At 38.7% G+C, this 18,549-nt stretch overlaps 1 protein-coding gene across 1 annotated transcript in view; it reads right to left on the reverse strand.

Moving 5' to 3' along the window:
* Positions 1-18,549, reverse strand: part of CPA6 (carboxypeptidase A6) — an 82,982-nt gene that overhangs the window by 47,369 nt on the left and 17,064 nt on the right. The window lies entirely within an intron of this gene.

The following is an 18,549-nucleotide window of genomic DNA, read 5'->3' on the forward strand; positions in this document are numbered from 1 at the left end:
CAGAGAAGCTTTGGATGCCTCATCCTTGGAAGTGTCCAAGACCACGTTGGATGAGGCTCTGAACAACGTGTTCAGGTGAAAGGTGCCCCTGCCCATGGCAGGGGGGGCTGGAACTAGATGACCTTTAAGGTCCCTTCCAACTCCAGCCATTCTATGACTTATGATCTCAATGGACATAATTTTGCAAATAGGAAACAAAAAACGGAATGACCCTTCAATGACCACCATCTGTCATGGCCTATGGGATGCTGGAGACCACAGAAAATAGAGGGAATGATCATGTAACTAAAATATCAGCCATACACAAGAAGGATGAAATAACTTTAAGTGGCCAATGTGAATTTTGGCATTTTCCTACATTTTGAGTTTTTAATTTATACTGTTGATAATCAGTAATTCTCTTCCAAGAGACCTTGGCAGTCATGCATATCTTTATTTCTACAGTTCCATCCAGTAGCCACAATGCCTTTTAAACAATTTCTTTATCTACAGTTTCTATATTATCTGGGAATTTTAAACAGTAGAATTTCCCTTGACATTGAGAGTTTTCACTCTCAAGTATCCTGTAAGCTCTCCTCCTTTGCTGAAGGTTCTGAGTGTGGTGAGAAGGTATTTGGCCAACTATCACTGCTGAGTGTGCCCTTCCTGGCTCACTGTTCTAGGAAGGCTCCCAAGCTGCTGCTGTTCTCAGGCACCAGGTCTTGCCTTTGATGAACTGCAGCTACAGCTCTGGTAGGACTCACCTTTGCTGCAAGAATCCTTAATGCATTCATAGGTAAGCATTAAATACTGCCAGTTCAGAAGAAAGCACTACTAATAAATTCTGAATTCTGAAGTGTCTTACCTGTTTCTGGAAATAATTTTACCTTGCCCCCTATTCTTTTTTAGTCTTTTCTCTACAGTCAACATTTGCTCTCCTTTCTGTCTCAGCTCTCCAGTTTTGGTTCTCACCCCTGCTGACAGGCCCCAAACCTTCCAAATCCTACATGGCATTGAGAAGTTTTCGGTCCAGTTAGACCCCAGGCTACTGCTGCAGTAACACTGATGTACCCACAGGTGTGGACCTTAGTCCATTTGCCTTGCCTGCTGTTGACCTTGCTGGACAAATGGTTTATGCCTAAGGAAAAAAAAAAAGATTTCTGAAAGCTCTCTTGTTATAATTTGGCAGCCCAAAAATTTAGGAGAAATTACTATGCTTCCAAGCCAAATTTAACCTCCTGTTTTGGAGCTTGCACAGAGAGGAATAAATCTCTTAGAATACTACAACTGCTGCATCTTTTAAAGGAAAATAGATGCTTTGAATTTATCATACATCCAAGAGTAATATTCTTTTCCATTACTTCTTTCTAAGTACTAAATTGCTGTTAAGAAGAAAATAATAAAAAAGTAATAAAGAAGTAATGATTGCCCAGGCAGTTGATGTAGCTTATAAAGATCCATCAGACATTTCTGGAAGGATTGGTACAACCAACATATAAAAACCAGATTTTAATGAAATAAGTAGCTAAGCATGTGTTACACAGCTGTAATGGAATTTCGAAGGAGCAGATATCACCGAGGTATGGTCTTGAATTCAAACTGTAAACTGCCTTCGATTAGCTCAGCAACTCTGTCCTTTCCAATGGGATGAAAAACCCGCCCCGGAGAGGAAAGTATTGGTGCTGTGACAGATTGATCACTTGACACATTGTTGGGAAATGCTTCAAGCTCTGGCTGAGTCTGCTGCTAGAGAGCTCATAGCAAGCAGTTTAGCAGTTTAGCATGGTAGTTTCAGTATTTTATTAAGAGATGGTTAAGCCATTATGGCAAAGCCCTTTTGATTTTTGGGCATGCAAGCTGTGGGAATACACTGGATTCCTGAGAACTATATGCTAACACCCACTTCAGTAGGCTGGCTAGTCAGTGCATAATCATTATGCATTCTTCAACAAAGCACAGACAGGAAATCTAGCTTTACTTCAGATATCGACAGTTCTAAGGTAATTTTTTAGCTTTATAGCTTTTCTGGCTACATTTCACATTAAAGAAATCCAATTATTACCCTAAATGCTATGCAATGCCCACTGAATTTAGGGTAGAAATTCAGTAACCAACCCACTATTCAAAAGCCAACAAAATCTATCAAATCATGTACTAATGTGGTTAATAAATGGCAGATGCACCCCAAACACTCAGGACCATCCCTTGGTGAGGTCCCCTGCCATCCTTTATGTTGAGCTGATGAGGAGAAACAAACAAGTAATCATGTCTATATCCAACTAGGGAAAGTTTTGCTGCCGGCAAGACATATGTCAGCAGTCTGCTGATTTATGCAGGTAAGGTTAATTTTCTAACCATGATGCCTTTAAATCTTTTTTTTTTTAACCTTATTTAAAAAAAATTCTAAACAAACAGCAAGATGAGATATATTTTGTATAAATTAGTGTAGAAATTTATATCCACCATGACAAACTTTCAATTTACCCCTAGCAATTAGATTAATGGAATTTAAAGCTAGGACTTAGTGAGATCTTTTGAATTTTGTGTAAACACAAAGCTGTGTTGAAAGCCTTTGCCAAGAGCAGAACACAAGCTTTAGTAAATGAACTGACTGAATGAGTGTGGTGAGCAGAGTAGAAGCCAGGCTGATGTCCCCAGGGACAGCCTTGTGTCTGAGCAAAATGGGTGACCAGCTGTTGGCCAGCACTGACATGCAATGACTCCTTTTTTTCCCCGTCATCACCCCCTTATATTTTTCAGGAACAGCATGAGAAATGACACAGCTGCTTTGGAAACACAGAATATGCTACGTGGCCCTGGGAAGAGCAATACTTCCTGATGCCAATGGTGACTTAAATTCTTGGTTTATTTCTTTGGCTTTTTCATTTACTTTTTTCCCATTTAATTCATGGTTTTACTCATCTATGAACAGACCAGATGGATCCAAAGAAACTATTTTGCAGCAAATCTACGACTTCTTTACTGATGGAATTAGCAGTTCTCTCTCATGAAACTTTCCTGATGAAGTCACATGGCATGAACTGCATTTATGTAAATTCCTCATTTCCTTCAGGAAAATCCTTTTTATTGTTTTATTCTCCTGACTAATGTGAACCTTAATCAGATCTCTGCTCTCACATGGAATTTAATAAAAGCATGTTTGCAAAGGCTTTACAAGTATTTTAAACACAGTTTAGGAAGTGATATGCTATAAATCAAATACCTATAGAAAAAAAAAAGAAAGAAAATAAATCCCCACTTATTAGGCATCCATTCCTAATAGCAGAGGAGGGATTACAGTTCTTGAGAACAAGCTGCCATAGTTGCTGCACTTTAGAGGTTCATTAAGGCTGAATGACACATCTGAAAAGATCTGCAGTATGAAAGCCTCTTGTCAACTCCCAATATGCCATCAGATATCATTTGTGATGAAAGATCAATTGCTTCATTCCCTGTTCCCCACTAAATTCTGATAGTGAAGAGGTTAAGAAATAATAAAACATTAATGTTTTTCTCTCTCTCTGTTAGTGGGATGAAGAGTTTTAACTGTGATTCAGTAGTGCTACAAAATCAAGATAGACAAATAAGGCTGGGTTTCTTCCTGAAACCTGGTGGGTACATCTGGAAAGGGAACTTTACAAAACTTCCTGAGCCCTTCATTATGGTTTTCTGTATTACAGCAGATGCTGACCCAAACAGAAGAGAACCCCATTTGCATTGTCTAGATAGCAGATAGCAATGTATATATTTTCTGCCTTTTAGCAATTAAGGCAGGAAAACTGAGACCATTCCTAGTATAAGAAAGAGCTAGCTAATTTATAATTTTGAACAAAAAATAGGTGCTTGGGTAATATAGGCAGAAATGCTGAGCAGGCAAAGTATGTTATTGCCTTACATTTATCAGCATAGCACAGATGACTTCTTGGGAAGCTGAACTTACCTGCTAATTCCCAAGCATAGAATATCTGAGTTTCATAGATGTTTTTCGGGTGCAAAAAGGGTTTCTTTACCCAGCAGGAAACTTTACAGACTAAAGCAATGCTATATTACTAGCAGTCCTCCTCTGCACTGCTTCATTTCAGACACATATGGTAGGGGAATGTTAGTATCTGCAAAAATTTCAGTTTTCATTCCAACCAAGGAACAAAGCTTTTCCAATAAAAGCTGGCCTCCCATGTCTCATAAACACTGGCTATAGGGCCACCTAGCTTAAACACATGAAGTGGGAACCAATTGCTTCAGTGCATGTCTCTGTCTCAAAAAAGAAAAATGAACTCTGTGTAATAATGAATGCTGTCTTGCTTTCATCAAGTGTCATCCGGTCATGTGCAAAAGAAGAGAGAAAGAGGGCAGAGATTCAGGGCAGAAAATAAAATAAGAAGTAACAAGACCAATAAACACTTAAACAAACAGACCAAATTAAGCAACCAGCTGACAAGGAAATATTGTGCTAACTGTGCAGGATTAAGATCCGCAGGGGAGGCTGCAATAATCTGCTTAAATGAAACAGCATGTATACTCATTCATATTAATTTCCTGAGAGACATACTGTAATAACATATTTGCATGAAACAGCTGATGATTGTTTAACTTGGATACAATCCTTCCAATGACATATTATTTGAACTACAGCTACTTTTAAGGAAAGGATCATCATCATTCTGGTAACATATTATTGAAAGGACCTGCTGCTATAACCCCATCTACTTCTTTATTGCCATGGCTTATGGCAATAAGGTGAGTTGCTCTGTGCTTTGTAAGGAAGCAAGGAGTAGATGGTGATGCTGTCAGGCCTGGCATAGGCCTGACAGGACCAGAAAGTTTATCTGTCCATCTGGGTGCTCCTCCCTCTGCCCAAAGAGGAAAGCTTCCCCTTTTCATCCTGCAGAGGCATGTTGAACTTGTGTGGTGGGGCCAGACAAGATTTAATGTCCTGATTAGACTGTAGCAAGCAATTACTCCCCAGCCAGTGTCCTGAACAGATCTGATTACATCAGCTGCATACATTTTTTCCTGTTCTTCATCCTCCCTTTCACCACACTTCTACCTTGCTCACGCTACCTCCTCTCAAAGAAACAACCCATCCCTAATTACTTTTCCCCAATTGGTCCCAGCCTTGCAATATGGGTACCCAAATTTGGCATTTCTAGGTAATCTCAGCTTCATGTGGTATCACTGATAGGGTTACCCAGGTATTGTTGCCCAAAAAACTTCCCCGGTACTCCCTTTCAATTACCTGTGAAATTCAACCTTTTCTCAAATACCTCCTCCTTTACCTTCTGCAAGATCCAGCTGTACTTGACAGTGCTCTCTGAATTTTTTGTCAGCTTCTCACATTGTCATATTCAGCAATTTTTCATGTCATGTCTCATTATTTATCCATGTCCTGATCACTTAACTTAAGCTCAGGCCAGAGCCTGCACATTCCTGCAGCTGCCATCATTCTGAAGTGCACACAGAAGCTCACTGGGTTTCCTGAGCTTCAGAGTTGCTTCAGTTCACTCTAAGCCCCATGTACATTTTGAGACAAGTGCAGCAACTATTTCCAAATTAAGTATCTCAGGACTCTGTGCAGCAGATTTGCTCTTGGCCTCAGTGAAAGGAGGAACACCAAATCTGTCAGAAGGTTGTTACAGAATCTAGATGCCAAGAGCAGAAGGGTGAAGGGGGAAAGGTTCAATGGTAGAAGACTGCATTAAACTTTTTCTTCCCCGACTTCCTTTAAGACCTTGAACAAACAACCACAGGTCATTTCCAGTGAGGTTCAGTGCCAGCTTGGCAGAAGGCTCCTTATACTGAGCTCCACATGCTTTGTATCCACGCACGTATAAAAACCACAGACCCTGTATTTGGTTAGAGATATTTGATGGTGGATTGGTTTGTCTGCAGCAAGACTCCGGTCTCTGTGGTGGTGGGTGTGCTCGAAGCACAGGGTCTTGCCAAAGCCTGGCACTCAGCCTGACTCTGAGACCAGGCACACACCTGCCTGCAAAGCCTGATGGACAGGCTGGGCTGCACAGCTGTGCTCAGCTGGCTGTGTGGGCATGGTTCAGCTCCCCGCCCCTGCAAACAGAGATGATGTCATCCTTTAAACTTGGGAGAGTATGGGGACATAAATAAACTCATGGCTTCTAAGCTTCCTGTTGGCCATGGTAAAGGGAGCAAGGCAGGGACCATAGGTGGAAAGCAATATATACAGCTTTCACAGAAAAAAATTCTACAATTCTTCCTAAGTCTTGAAACATTCTGCATTTACTCCATAGCCTTCAATGACGTTGAAAAAAACCCTTTTCTTTTTCAAATAATATAGTATTTTTCACATCTCCGATTTTTTTGATGTATTGATATTTGTAGAATAACAGCAAAGAGTTCAAGAGGTGTCCATGCTCTCTTGCTTTGGAGACAGCTGTGGAATTTTGAAATATGCTCAAAGGTTGGAAATAACCCCCACTTTTGGTTGTCCAGGCAAGCTACTAACCTGGAAAATATAAAGTATATTTTCAATGAAAGCAATCTTCTACAGTCTTTAATGAAAATTTTAAACTGGTGGTATTCTGATAAAATTGCCTAAGTTCAGTATGCACTACCATGAACAAAACACATTAAAATTGATATTTTTAAAAGGGTGCTTATATTAAAAATCCCATATACCCAGAAGTAAGTAAAATAGCTGTTTTTCTGATACTAATAAATAGCTTACTACATACCTGTGTAAGCTTTAAGCCTTTCCTTTTGAATGTCTGAAGTTCATAGAAAATCCTTAATTTATAGAACATAAACTATCTGGACTCCACTTTTTATAAGTTATGGTTTTACTTGACCTTTACTTGCCACTGCAGTCAAATACCTGCACATTTCCAACTGTGTGGAAACCACTGAATGGGGCATGTAATTTATATGCCTTGATGACTTCTTTTCAAGGATCAGATAATATTTCTATCTTTGAAAAACAGAGAAGAAGAAATCTTACTTTTATTTTCATAAGTCACACTCTTCACTTAAATTTGTGTTTATTTCAAATTTATATTTTCTATCCTCTAATTTAGACAGAATGTTTATCAGTGGCCCAGAAAAAAAAAACTTGTCAAATTTATTACATAATTTCCTTTAACAGCAAAGAGGAAGACCTTATGACCAGTAGGTCTTTTCTAATTGTACTCTGTTCCTCTTATTATAATACATATAATGCTTGTAATATATTCAATCCAAAATTATTTCCATCTTTGGAGAAATAATTTAATAGAGTAAGAGAAGAATTTTTGTTGATGCGATATCTGGAGATTATTTAATCAGATGTCCCTATAGCTCTTCTCTGCACCTCTTCCTGGTTTTCTGCTCCTGAAAAGCATGGGCCAAAAGCACTGTGTAAGCTCTGTTATTCCTTTGAAAATTCTCATACAAACTCAATTTTATGGTCCTAACACACTGAAAATCACAGTCATCCTGTGGCTGAATACTATGTTGCTGGTTTTTCTCCTTGATCCAACCAAAGGATTTGCAGTAATACAGAGAAATTCCTGTATGTATGATGTTAATCTTGAACTATTGCATTTCACCCTAGTTCTTTTAATTCAGCCATTAAGTCCATCAAGTTTTCCTAACATATCTTGAATCTTTATGGAATAAATAGCTTCAGAAAATAACTGGAAATAAAAAGAAAAAGTTTATTTTTTTTGTAGGTAATGATCATTCAAAGCATAGAGAATGAGGGTTAAGAGCATGTAGCAATTCCTGCTGCTGAATGGGACCAAGTTTGGAAGGATCTGGTTATTCCTGATAGGCAATCTCTTGAGTTCAATTTAAAACCTTGATCCTCAAGCCCTCATGACTGTACAAAGTCTTTCAGCAATAGGAGGATGAAGCCTTTACTCATTACTGTACTTGGCCCTGAAACACAAATAACTTGTAAGCATGTGTTTGTAAGTGTATAAAAAAAAGATCAGAGGAATTGCCTCATACATATTTTAAAAAGTAAATGTCAAGATGGTGAGCTTAGATTTAATTTAGGGCTTATCATTAGTGTTTTCTATGCATTTATTCATTTATGCAAGTTACAGCAAGAAAGATGAAAATATTTATGGAGTAAAAAATGTTATGGTGTGAAATACTGCTGCATGAGATGTCTGTAGCATGCTAAGTTTCCCCAAACTATTTTATCATCACTTCTTGCCTAGTCCACTTCCACATAATGATTATATATTTTAATTCATGGAAAGTACACTTTTAGTGTCACTATTCAAATAAAGGACAATGCCTCTCCACAATTTTGCAAAAGGACAGGAACTGTAGGTTTCAAAGCTGGGGAATACAGCAAATTTACTGGAAAAAGTGAGGAAAATCCTGTAAGGAAATTCTCTTTTTGCTGGTGTTACTGCAACAGGCTGGCATAATTCCATTGATTTCCATGGAGTCTTGCTAGGTTAAGAAAGAGAAAAGGCAGGCTTTTTTTTTTCATTACAGGACAATTAGGTATTTCTGTCTCAGAGAAGCATAATAGAGACGTGGGTGCTGAACTCTCCATCAATTTAAGGTGCTGTTTTGAAGAAGAAATTTTAAATCTTCATGCACTAAGCTCAGAAACAATTGCACATGATGCTACCTGCTAAATACTGCCACAACTCTGAGTCTCACGGGTGTCAGAACCCAGGAAATTCCTCTGGCTGCCCTGGAAGACTCAAGCCCCTGCCCAGGGGGCTCAGAGACTTGGGCACAGAGCACAAGACCCCTGTGCTTTTGATTTAGCCTTTGGAAAAAACAATTATTATGTGAAGAATTACAAGCCATGAAAGTTTAAGTAGAATGATGGTGAATTTATCACAGAGTGAAAAAGAGATTTTTTGAGGTTTTTAGAATGGGGGTTCAGGGGGCAAGATGGAGGAATCTGGGTGTGTCCAGCCTTTCTCCTTCTTCTTCTTGGCCTCCATCTTCTGCTGTGATGTTGGCACTTTTAGATTGGTTTAGAGTAGAAGCTCACTGTCTAACATAGATGATAGGTATTGGAAAGTAATTATAAATATTGTACACATAGTTTTTAGTATAAAAAGATAACACCACCCCAGGGGCAGGCAGAGTGCCTCTGTCTGACCTGCTGAGCAGACCTCGGCAGGCCAGGAGAAAGAATTTTATAGATAAGATACAATAAACAACCTTGAGACCGAGAAATGAAGAGTTCTGACTCCTTCTTTGAGCGCTGGGCCGGGAAAAGAGACTTTCTAACACATCTCAGGGTCACTCTGACCAGCTAGAGACCCCCAGACACACAGGCAGCTCTCTTATTGTCCCCCCAGGGACATGAGCAAGGTGACAGTGCTGACTTGAGATGCAATGCTTTGTGTCCAGGTAGAGTGTCTCAGAACAGCAATGAGAGTCCCTCAGCAAAGGGGCACCTTGCACACCTAGACTGAGGTCAAATGGTATTTGCAAATTTCTCTTCAAACAGGAGATCTTCCCAGGAGAAATGATACTGCAGGAAAGGCACAGATTAAATACATATAAAGCAGAAATATATGGTAGAGTCCTTGAATTAAAAATGCTGGATGGTTGGTTTCCATGACCCCTGGCACATTGTGTCACTTTTGCTTTCTACCATCTGCCTTGAATAAAGAGAGCAGTGAGACAAACCTGGCAGTGAGTCTGCAAAGGCACAGCTGCACCTGGGGCTATTTCCCAGTTTAATGCACAACCTGGGTGTGTCTTGCCTTCCAGCTGAATCCTGGTGACTCCACTGCCCTGTGTTCAACACCTTTGCCTGAGAAAGGATGCAAGGTGCACACTGCTGAGCAATGTCTGGGTATGCCCTGGAAGCAACCCACACTGTTGGGTAGCAAATATTAACAAATGTACTTTGCTTTTAGCACTGTCAGGTGTTGTACAGTGACTTGTTTTGAAAAAATTGGAGGTGTTTTTGGATGCTTAGTTATGCAATGGGTTTTCTTTAAATCAACTTTCAAAAAATCTTTTGGAATAAATCTGAAAATAAAACTGTTTAATTACATTTTCAGTGAACATGGGAACCAAATGTGTGAAGCAGAAGGAGAGAAAAGTAATTTCCATGAATATTTTTTTGTTTCACTTTAAAGAATTATGCACTGCAAAGTGCAGCTACAATTCTACACCACATATACTTCAAATTGCAGTGTATTTCCTGACCCATCTTTCCTTACAGATATCAATCCAATTTCCTGTTACGTATAAACAAATTAGGTGTGCATGTGCCTGCAATAAGGAGTTTTATTTTACTAAGTATAACAGATTTTTAATGTTCACATTTTTATGATTTTCAGATAAAGGCCAGTTGGTTTTTGGGTGTTGTTTTACATGAGAGTTCAAAACAACCCTTTGGAACTAGATGTAGTACTACAACAAGAAAGCTTATGATGACTCACAGACTGTTCTCTCCTAAGGACCCCTTTTCCATGGTGATGAATTTATAGAAAAGGTTTAGAAACCTTCTGTGGTGGGACTATTTTAGCACACAAAAAGGAAAACACTTAATCAGCTGCTCCAAGCAGCTTTATGGATGCTATTTATAATCTTTTTGCTTATAGATACATTGAAGCTGTTTTCAGGCTCTGTAACTTTTTTTTTTTTTGGAGGCTTTTTGTTTGGAAAAACAGAGGTTACATCCATTTATTTCTCATACCATATGAGTTCCTTGATAATCTGCCCAAAGGGAGGAACCAGCCCCTCTGGAGAGCCCATGCTGCCAGTTTGGGAGTGAACTCCCAGCCCTCCCTGGCACACTCTCTGCTCACAGACCAGCAGCTCCTCAGATGATTGCTTGCAGCACTTCTATCAATATTTTGTCAAAAGCATAGATAAGATGGATAAGAATAAAGACAGAAAATATATGTGGAACCACATCTAGGAGCTGCATGTGAATATACAAGTCACCTTACACGTCAGTAAAATTAACAGTACACTAATTGCCTGCAGGATCTGAATGTGGGGAGGCATTTGTATATATCAGGAAACTGAAAAAAAAAAGCCAAAAATTTTTTTATGTGATCACCACAAGGATCTTCTTCATTACTGATTTTAAAGCTGGGGACATAATCACAATGGGTATGTAGAAGTGCTTTTGCTTTGATAATCTTCATCTTTAACACATTGAATTTTGTTCAGTTATTTTTCAGGGAAATGACTGACAAAGTGAAGGGTTTGTTGTTGGGTTTTTTTTCCCCCATTATTTTAAAAGTGAAGTGACTTTATATATTATCAGGGGCCTCTCAGATGCACCCACAGTCAGTTGTATTTAGGAGCTGGGGTGTAAAAGCCAACCAAACTCAGTTTGCTGCACATGGGGCTCTCTTTATAAAGGCTGTGCAAGACTCCCAACGTCTTTGCATTTGTCTGGCCCATCAGGATATTACATTTCATCCTTCTGCATTTTCACAGCCAAAAATTTAGGTTCCAACCTGGCACAAGGTTTCTCAGGGTCAGATTAAGGACAGCCTTAATCCCCAGTGATGGTGTAATACATACATCACAGTTCTTGCACTCACTCAGCTACACATCTTGATAAAAAATGTCAGGATACTACATTTAAACATGTTTATACTCGATGGCAAGTTCGCAGTCTCACTTAACAGCAAGGCACGGATGGGAAGGAAGAGTTTAACACATCCACATGCACAAACAAGATAGCTGTGCATAATTTGATGGATCTGAATCTTTGAACTTAGTTGTGATATACATATATGCAACCTGAAAAAAATCCAGGTTGGATTTTTTAAAACAAAGTCTTTACCTCTTGTTCTTCAAACCAGTCCTGAGTATCTTACACAAAACTGACCTGCTATCCTATCATTGAAAAATGATACCTAGAGTGCTGAAGAAAACAAAAGCGTACCAAATGTAGAATACTATTTGAAAAACAAAACCAAACTGAAGGCTTGAAAAGGGATATAAATATTTTAGTGGCAATGAAATTATTTATTCTCTGAAGACAGCTCCTATAACGCAGCTGCACCAGCGATTAAGGCAATTCTATTTTCCCATTTTTATAAGCTGCTTGAGAAATAATTTTTTTCCACTAGATTAAAGCTGTGTCAGTTCTCTACAAAATCACTTCTGACTTCAGGGATGCTGGAGATACGTGTTGAGTAAATCTGGAAATGCAAGCTTGTGATTTACTTCTTTATAGTGGTAATAGTTATTTTTGTGGGAAAACCTGGAATTCTACAGAAACTTCTGTGCCTCTTAGTTGGCTAATACCCTGACCTCACAGCATGCCACAGTAAGAATTCCCTAAGCAAAAAAGTGGAAATTCTGCTTTTGGTTAAGAGAATAATTTAGTTTAACTGCAGCTATTGAGCTTGTCACAATTTCAAACCAATTGAAAAGGAGGCCAATTCCACAGGTCTTCCCTGAGCAGTGCTGCAACCCTCCCACACCTTCTGCCAGGGTGCTGTGAATAGACAGAATGATTTTGTTGTATTATGACAGTCTGAAGACACATGGGAGATGATGTTTGTGGGCACACAAAAAAAAATTGCCCTTTCTACCAACATGGGTTCATTAACAGACCAGGCACAAAACCAAATTCTGAATGGCTGAGAGGGAGCACTTTGTAAAAATGATGACAACACGTGTCTTGGCAAAGCACATCTGTTTCCTAGCAGGTGCTTGCATCACCTGTGGTACAGGCACAGCTCTGTTCCACATCATGCCAGGCCATCTCACCTGACACAGCCCATAGTGAGAGATGGGCATCTCAACACTCTTCAGACTGACAAAGACACAAATCACCTCCTAGAAGACCTCTCTTCATCATCTATAGAGTGAAATATTTCTGTAAGGACCAATGCAGTATAGAGCACAATGCAGTTAAGCTGTTTTACATTCTCTCTCTATATACTATATATTCTATTTTATATTCTATTCCATTTTATACTCTATTATTTATATTTTATATTAATACCTTATACATATATTAAGGCTTTCTGTTTTCTTGCCTTTTTCCTCCTTTTTTCCTCCCAAACTTGCTGTTCTCTGATTCCAGGGCTATGACTGCTTTGAGTGCTTTATTTTGAGATTTGCACACTAACCAAAACACTCTGCACATTCTGATGCTTCCTTGAACTAACTGAGAATAATTTTTATTCCTGTTTCTCATTAGCAGAAGATAAATGTATATTTTTAAAATAAGGGTGACAAATAAGGATTAACAGGCAATGAATAAATTAACAGGTCTTGGAGAGGTTATTTATGTAACTAAAGGGAGGTAAAATACCTCACCAAGGAATAAATGCTGTCCATAAATTATAGCTGTGTTGAGAGGCTGATATTTAACTTCAAGGCAACCTGTGTTTACGACTGGAAGGAGAAGGATTTATATTAAATATTTAAATAATAAACTATTCTTTAAAATACCTTTCAAAAGCATTTGGCATTCTCTTTTTTTTTTTTTTTTGGTGTTAATACACTTTGTTTTATTCAAGTCAACAGAGTTGCACCTGCTTGCATAAACTGATCATGAATTTTCTTATCTGCTGACATTTGTGCTCTGCAGATGCTGGGGCAAAATGTTCATTGCAGGATGTTTATCACCCAAAAATCCAAAGATCATTATGGGGACATGGACAAATAAATCTTTCTGCAGTACAGTCCTCACAGCAACATTTTTAATTCTGATGGCCTTTTTTTTTTTTTTTGTTCTATTTAAAAATATACTGATTGTAGGGTGAGTTGATGTAATACCCAACAAAGCTGCCAATATCAAAGTTCTCCCCATTGTACCAGAAGGCTGGCTGAGATGGAGCACTTTGCAATAAAAGTCTACACCTGAAACACAGCTGGACAATGACAACAATGTGGACAAGTGAGAAATTATGTGACATTCAGAAAACTTTCCCATTCTGCATGGAGAGAAAAGTAAAACGTTTCTGGTCAGAACCAGATGATCCTTAAGGTCCCTTCCAATGCAAACCACCCAATGGTAAATCCAACCAATAGCCCAAATTAGCATGGAGATAACTCAGGCAGCATGTGAAATCTCCTGTCTGGGCTTAATGGCAGAGTGAAGGGAGTTTACTACATCACCTAAACATCCTTAATACAGTGTATTTTAAGGATTCTTTTTTGTTTTCACTGTTCTGTTTTATTTTGAAACTTCCTCTGTGGCAGAAAGGGGCTCTAGAGTTGGAATCAACCACATTAATGTGGTCTGCATGAAATGAGTTGTGGTCTCCTGACTTCTCATAGCAAGATCAGTGATGGTTAGCAATTATTAGGTTACACTCTGAATGTTGGAATAATCCAAATTTGTAGTCCATTCCTAACAGACTCATATTGTTGTGCTCAACATGGTAATTACATATTTTTTGTAGTCTGTTAATACAGGCATAAACTGCTTGTAGTGAGCACTACAATTAAAGCTGCTCAGGTCTGCCTGTTTGCTGGAGAAAAAACAAGGTCACTTTCAGACCTCACCATTCATATTTAGCTTATCTGTCACATTTTGATTTTGGAAACATGTTGGAAGTTAAGCCAGTCTTTTCTAAATCTTTGCCAGGTGTACAGAAAAATAAATTACACAGGTACACTAGATCAACTGCTTTTAATATTTTTTTTTACAGAAGCAGCAAAGATGGTGTTAATAAATCTTTCTAATATTATAATTAGAGACAACATAAATATAAAATAAATAATAATGAAATATTTCTTTAGTAGTAGATTTCCAAACTTTTTTTCCAAACTACTATTCAACTGGGAAACAGCACAGTAAATGCATCCAAGCAGCAGATTAAAATATTCACACCAAAATGATGTCAAGTAGAAGTTTGGGTAAGGCAGTTCCAGCACAACAAGGAACTGCTGAACAATGTTAAAGAAAAAGGAGAAAATCAGTGCATTTTTTTGCTTGTTTTTGTAAACAGAAAACTCTGAGTTTAGCTCAAGGAGTACAGTCTTGAGCAATAAGAAACACATAGTACAAATGAGTATTAAATGAACAACTGCATTACAGAGTTAGCAAAGTGTTCAGTGGTGCTGTATGAAGGGCTGTACTGCAGGAGCCTCAGATATCTGCAGTAATCCCACTTGCCCTGACCAGAGACAGTTTCCTGCCCCCAGCAACTGTTTTTGTCAGGATGCCTAAAGCAAGACAATTCCCTTTGCCTTCACTTCATGCCTCAAGCACTTTAAATTCCTTAAATAACTCTTGATGGGTTTCCAGAAAGCATATGCAATATAAAATTGCTTTGTGATTCTCTGAATGTTAGTATGTGACAAAAGGTTGTTATCCTTATCATAGTATCTTTATCAGAGCATTTCCATTTTGGAACAGTGTTCTCACCCAGAGTTAGCTGGACATACCTGTGGTAGGTGACAGCCAGCTGAATACTTGGCTGGACAGTGTCACCTGCACAAGGAACAGCAGTGTGCTGCTGAAGCATTTGAAATTGTCCTCACGGATTCTGTTCACCTTTTTTCAGTAAACCAGAAATCCAAGGTGGTGTGGAGATGAACACGGTGTGGTGTGGAAGGGGATGTTTTCCCCTCTGCCCTTGAGCAAGGAGCTGTGACAGCTGTGCTCAGTTTACTGCAAGGGAAGCTGCCACGGGCAGACAAGCAGGTGCCTCCTCTTAAATCTTCAGCTCAGTCTCAGAAACCTCTCCAGGGCTGCTGGGACTTGCCCTGCATTTCTTAAACCCACTCATGGTAATATGACTCCATTTATAGTAATTTCATAAGTGAAAGCCTGGTATTAACCACTCTTGTTATTGGAGAATTTGTATTTCTTGTTATTGACATCTTGGTTTCCATAAAGGAGGGGTTCAAAAGACACCTTTGCAAATGAATTAAAGGAAGAAATTGATACTGAGAGCTCCTGCTTTTCTATTTTTGTGTTGGGTGTGGTGTAATTACTTCATTTTTAGGCAATACAAATCTGCTTACAATGTGAAAGCATTCTTCTGAAAAAGGAGCCAATGGCTGAGCAAAACTTTTAAAAATGTGCAAAGAAAGGAATCATGGATGGATGGAACTACTCCCTGTTATACCCACAAATTACAGAAGCAAGACATCACAAACATAGCAGTTCCATATTCTCTTCCAGGAGAATCTCAGTATCTTTATCAAGGATAAGTGATGGAGAGTAGGAAGAAACCTTTGCTGCACACATGCTGTTTAACAGCTGCAGTATTTCAGACACCTTATTCTTTAGGTGCTAGTGCTGGGAGAGGGATAGAAGCCACACAAACCTTTTAATTCAGATCAGGAGTGCACTTCTGAAGTGAACCTGAGAGTCCCTTCCCATACACATGTGGTTCTCACTGTGACACAGCCTCTGGGTTTGTGACACACATTGGACCAGTCTGAGGGTGCATGAATTTGACTGAACACAAACTGAGGGATGCTCTTGGGGTACATACAATGCACCTCAAACACAAACCAGCTTTTAGTCTGTGGGATGAGATCAGCCAGACCAAAGCAAAACCCAGCCAGATCCATGTAATGTAGAGAATGTCTGGTCCTCAGCACCAGGTGGTCCAGTCTGATCAGAAAGTTTGCACAGTACTGCCTGCTCACAGAGAACCTGGGAGGGCGGTTATTTTGACTCAAAATGCCAAGACTTATAAATAGGCCTCTGCTTAGATTTAAATTTAACCAAAAGTACTTTAAATTTACTTTAAAGATAAATTCGTGGAGAGCCATTTTTCCTACAGAAGACCATGTGTTTGAGAGGGTGGATTTATATCCTCCACCACTGCTTGTGGAAAACATTTTTTCCCCACTCAAATCTGTGTCATTAACACATGAGCTACAAGTTATCCTGTCTTCTGGAGAGAGAAATTTCACACTCAAACGTTTGTCACTATTGAAAGAAATTCTAATTTGTCAATAACTACTCATGAAATTTATTTATTCCCAGAGAAGCAGTAAGAAAAAAAGTTAATCTATTTAGCTTTCAGAAAAAAAATTAAAATATATTTTAAATATCTCAACTGCCTCTTTTTTTTTTTTGCATCAGCACAAGCACGAAAAAAGCCTCACAGAAATTTCTATTCTGTCAAAGGCCAATTTAATCAAAAAACATGCAGAGTAACTTTTGTTTTTACCAGCTCTACTTGACACATGTTTTCTGCCTACAAGGGCACTATGTTACACAAGCATTGATATCTGAATGCTATCAAAGTCAGTACACACTTAAATGTGTAAAATAATCTTTCTCAGCTCCACATTAGACTCTTATGTGAAATATTACAGTTTTAAGCAAGTGTCAATGATACCGGAGCACTCTTCCTCAAAATCTCTCCATAAAACATTTTAATGATTCATTTATACATGTACATATCTTTCTAAATGTCTTTTGCAAACCCATAAATCCCCTGTTCTTACAGATTTTAGAACCTCATGCCATTAACCTAACTTTTAAAATTAAGTGATGTAAAAGTTTAACTACTATTTCTGATGTTTCTAGCTTCTTTTGTCTCTTCAGCATTCATGTTTAGCTATTTTAGAGTAACATATAAATGTCAGCCTTAAATTAGGAAGCATTCTGTCTGAGCCAATAGTGATGCATTTTACTAAGTGACCTGATAGATTTCTGGGGCTCATTTTCCTTCTCTGAAGTTTGCATTTCACATTTATTTTGAAGGTCAATTGCCAAGAGAATGAACTGTTTAACAAAGAACCTATCAGATAAAGTTAACAGATGCCTAATTCCCTGGGTAGATGAATATTTTGGGTGCTATTTGCCTACAGGAAGCCTGTTAAGCTGCTAGAGCTTGATACAGCTGCCACAGCAGTAAGTGCACTGTCCTGGTGCACTGTTGTCAATGTTGTCACTGTTATAAGTGACCATGTTCTCACACATGACCAGATAAATACAGTATAATACAGAAATACACCAGATCCATGGCTGCCTTAGGGAGCAGGGCAGGGTGGCTGCTAGCTTGCCATTTGCTTTTACTTTGGATGTGAAAATGAAGAGATTCCTGATTCTATACTTCTCCTTCAGGCTTATACTTAATAAGTAACACCTAAAACTTGCCTTTGGGAATCCTCTGAAGGGCAAAGTAGAATTTGCCTGCATTCCCTTGAATGAAAATGCTGAATTCCCTTGTCACGTTACTGTTCACAGTGGAAAAAAGAGAAGAAGCAGAACTCTTTTATTTATGCTCTCTGATACTAATTTCATAAGTGAAAATATTTTATTAAACTTCAAATTAGATTAACAGCATATTTAGTAATTCCACACTACAATGACTTTTTATATTGGATTGATAATCCATTCTGTGCCCACTGCTGGTCTGAGGTTTGATGGCAGTAACAATTTCTAAATAAACACTAAAAACACTAAATTGGAAGAGAAATGGGAACACCAGCATCACAGGAACAGGGAGTGCAATGAGGAAGATGGAGGCAGTGAGGGGGAAGGCTGCTTAGAAGACATTTGTATGAAAACACTTGACTGTCACTTAGCATAACACCTGCAGTGGCACCTGTGACAAGTAGCACCTGGAGTCACTGAGAGCTGACATCTGCAATCCTCTGTTTTCCCAGTCACTGCTGACTTTAAATGTTCAGTTTGTGCAGACTCCCAAGAGAAGTTTAAGAAATTAT

This window comes from Agelaius phoeniceus, chromosome 1 (assembly GCF_051311805.1).
Source record: "Agelaius phoeniceus isolate bAgePho1 chromosome 1, bAgePho1.hap1, whole genome shotgun sequence".
Classification (NCBI taxonomy): Eukaryota; Metazoa; Chordata; class Aves; order Passeriformes; family Icteridae; genus Agelaius; species Agelaius phoeniceus.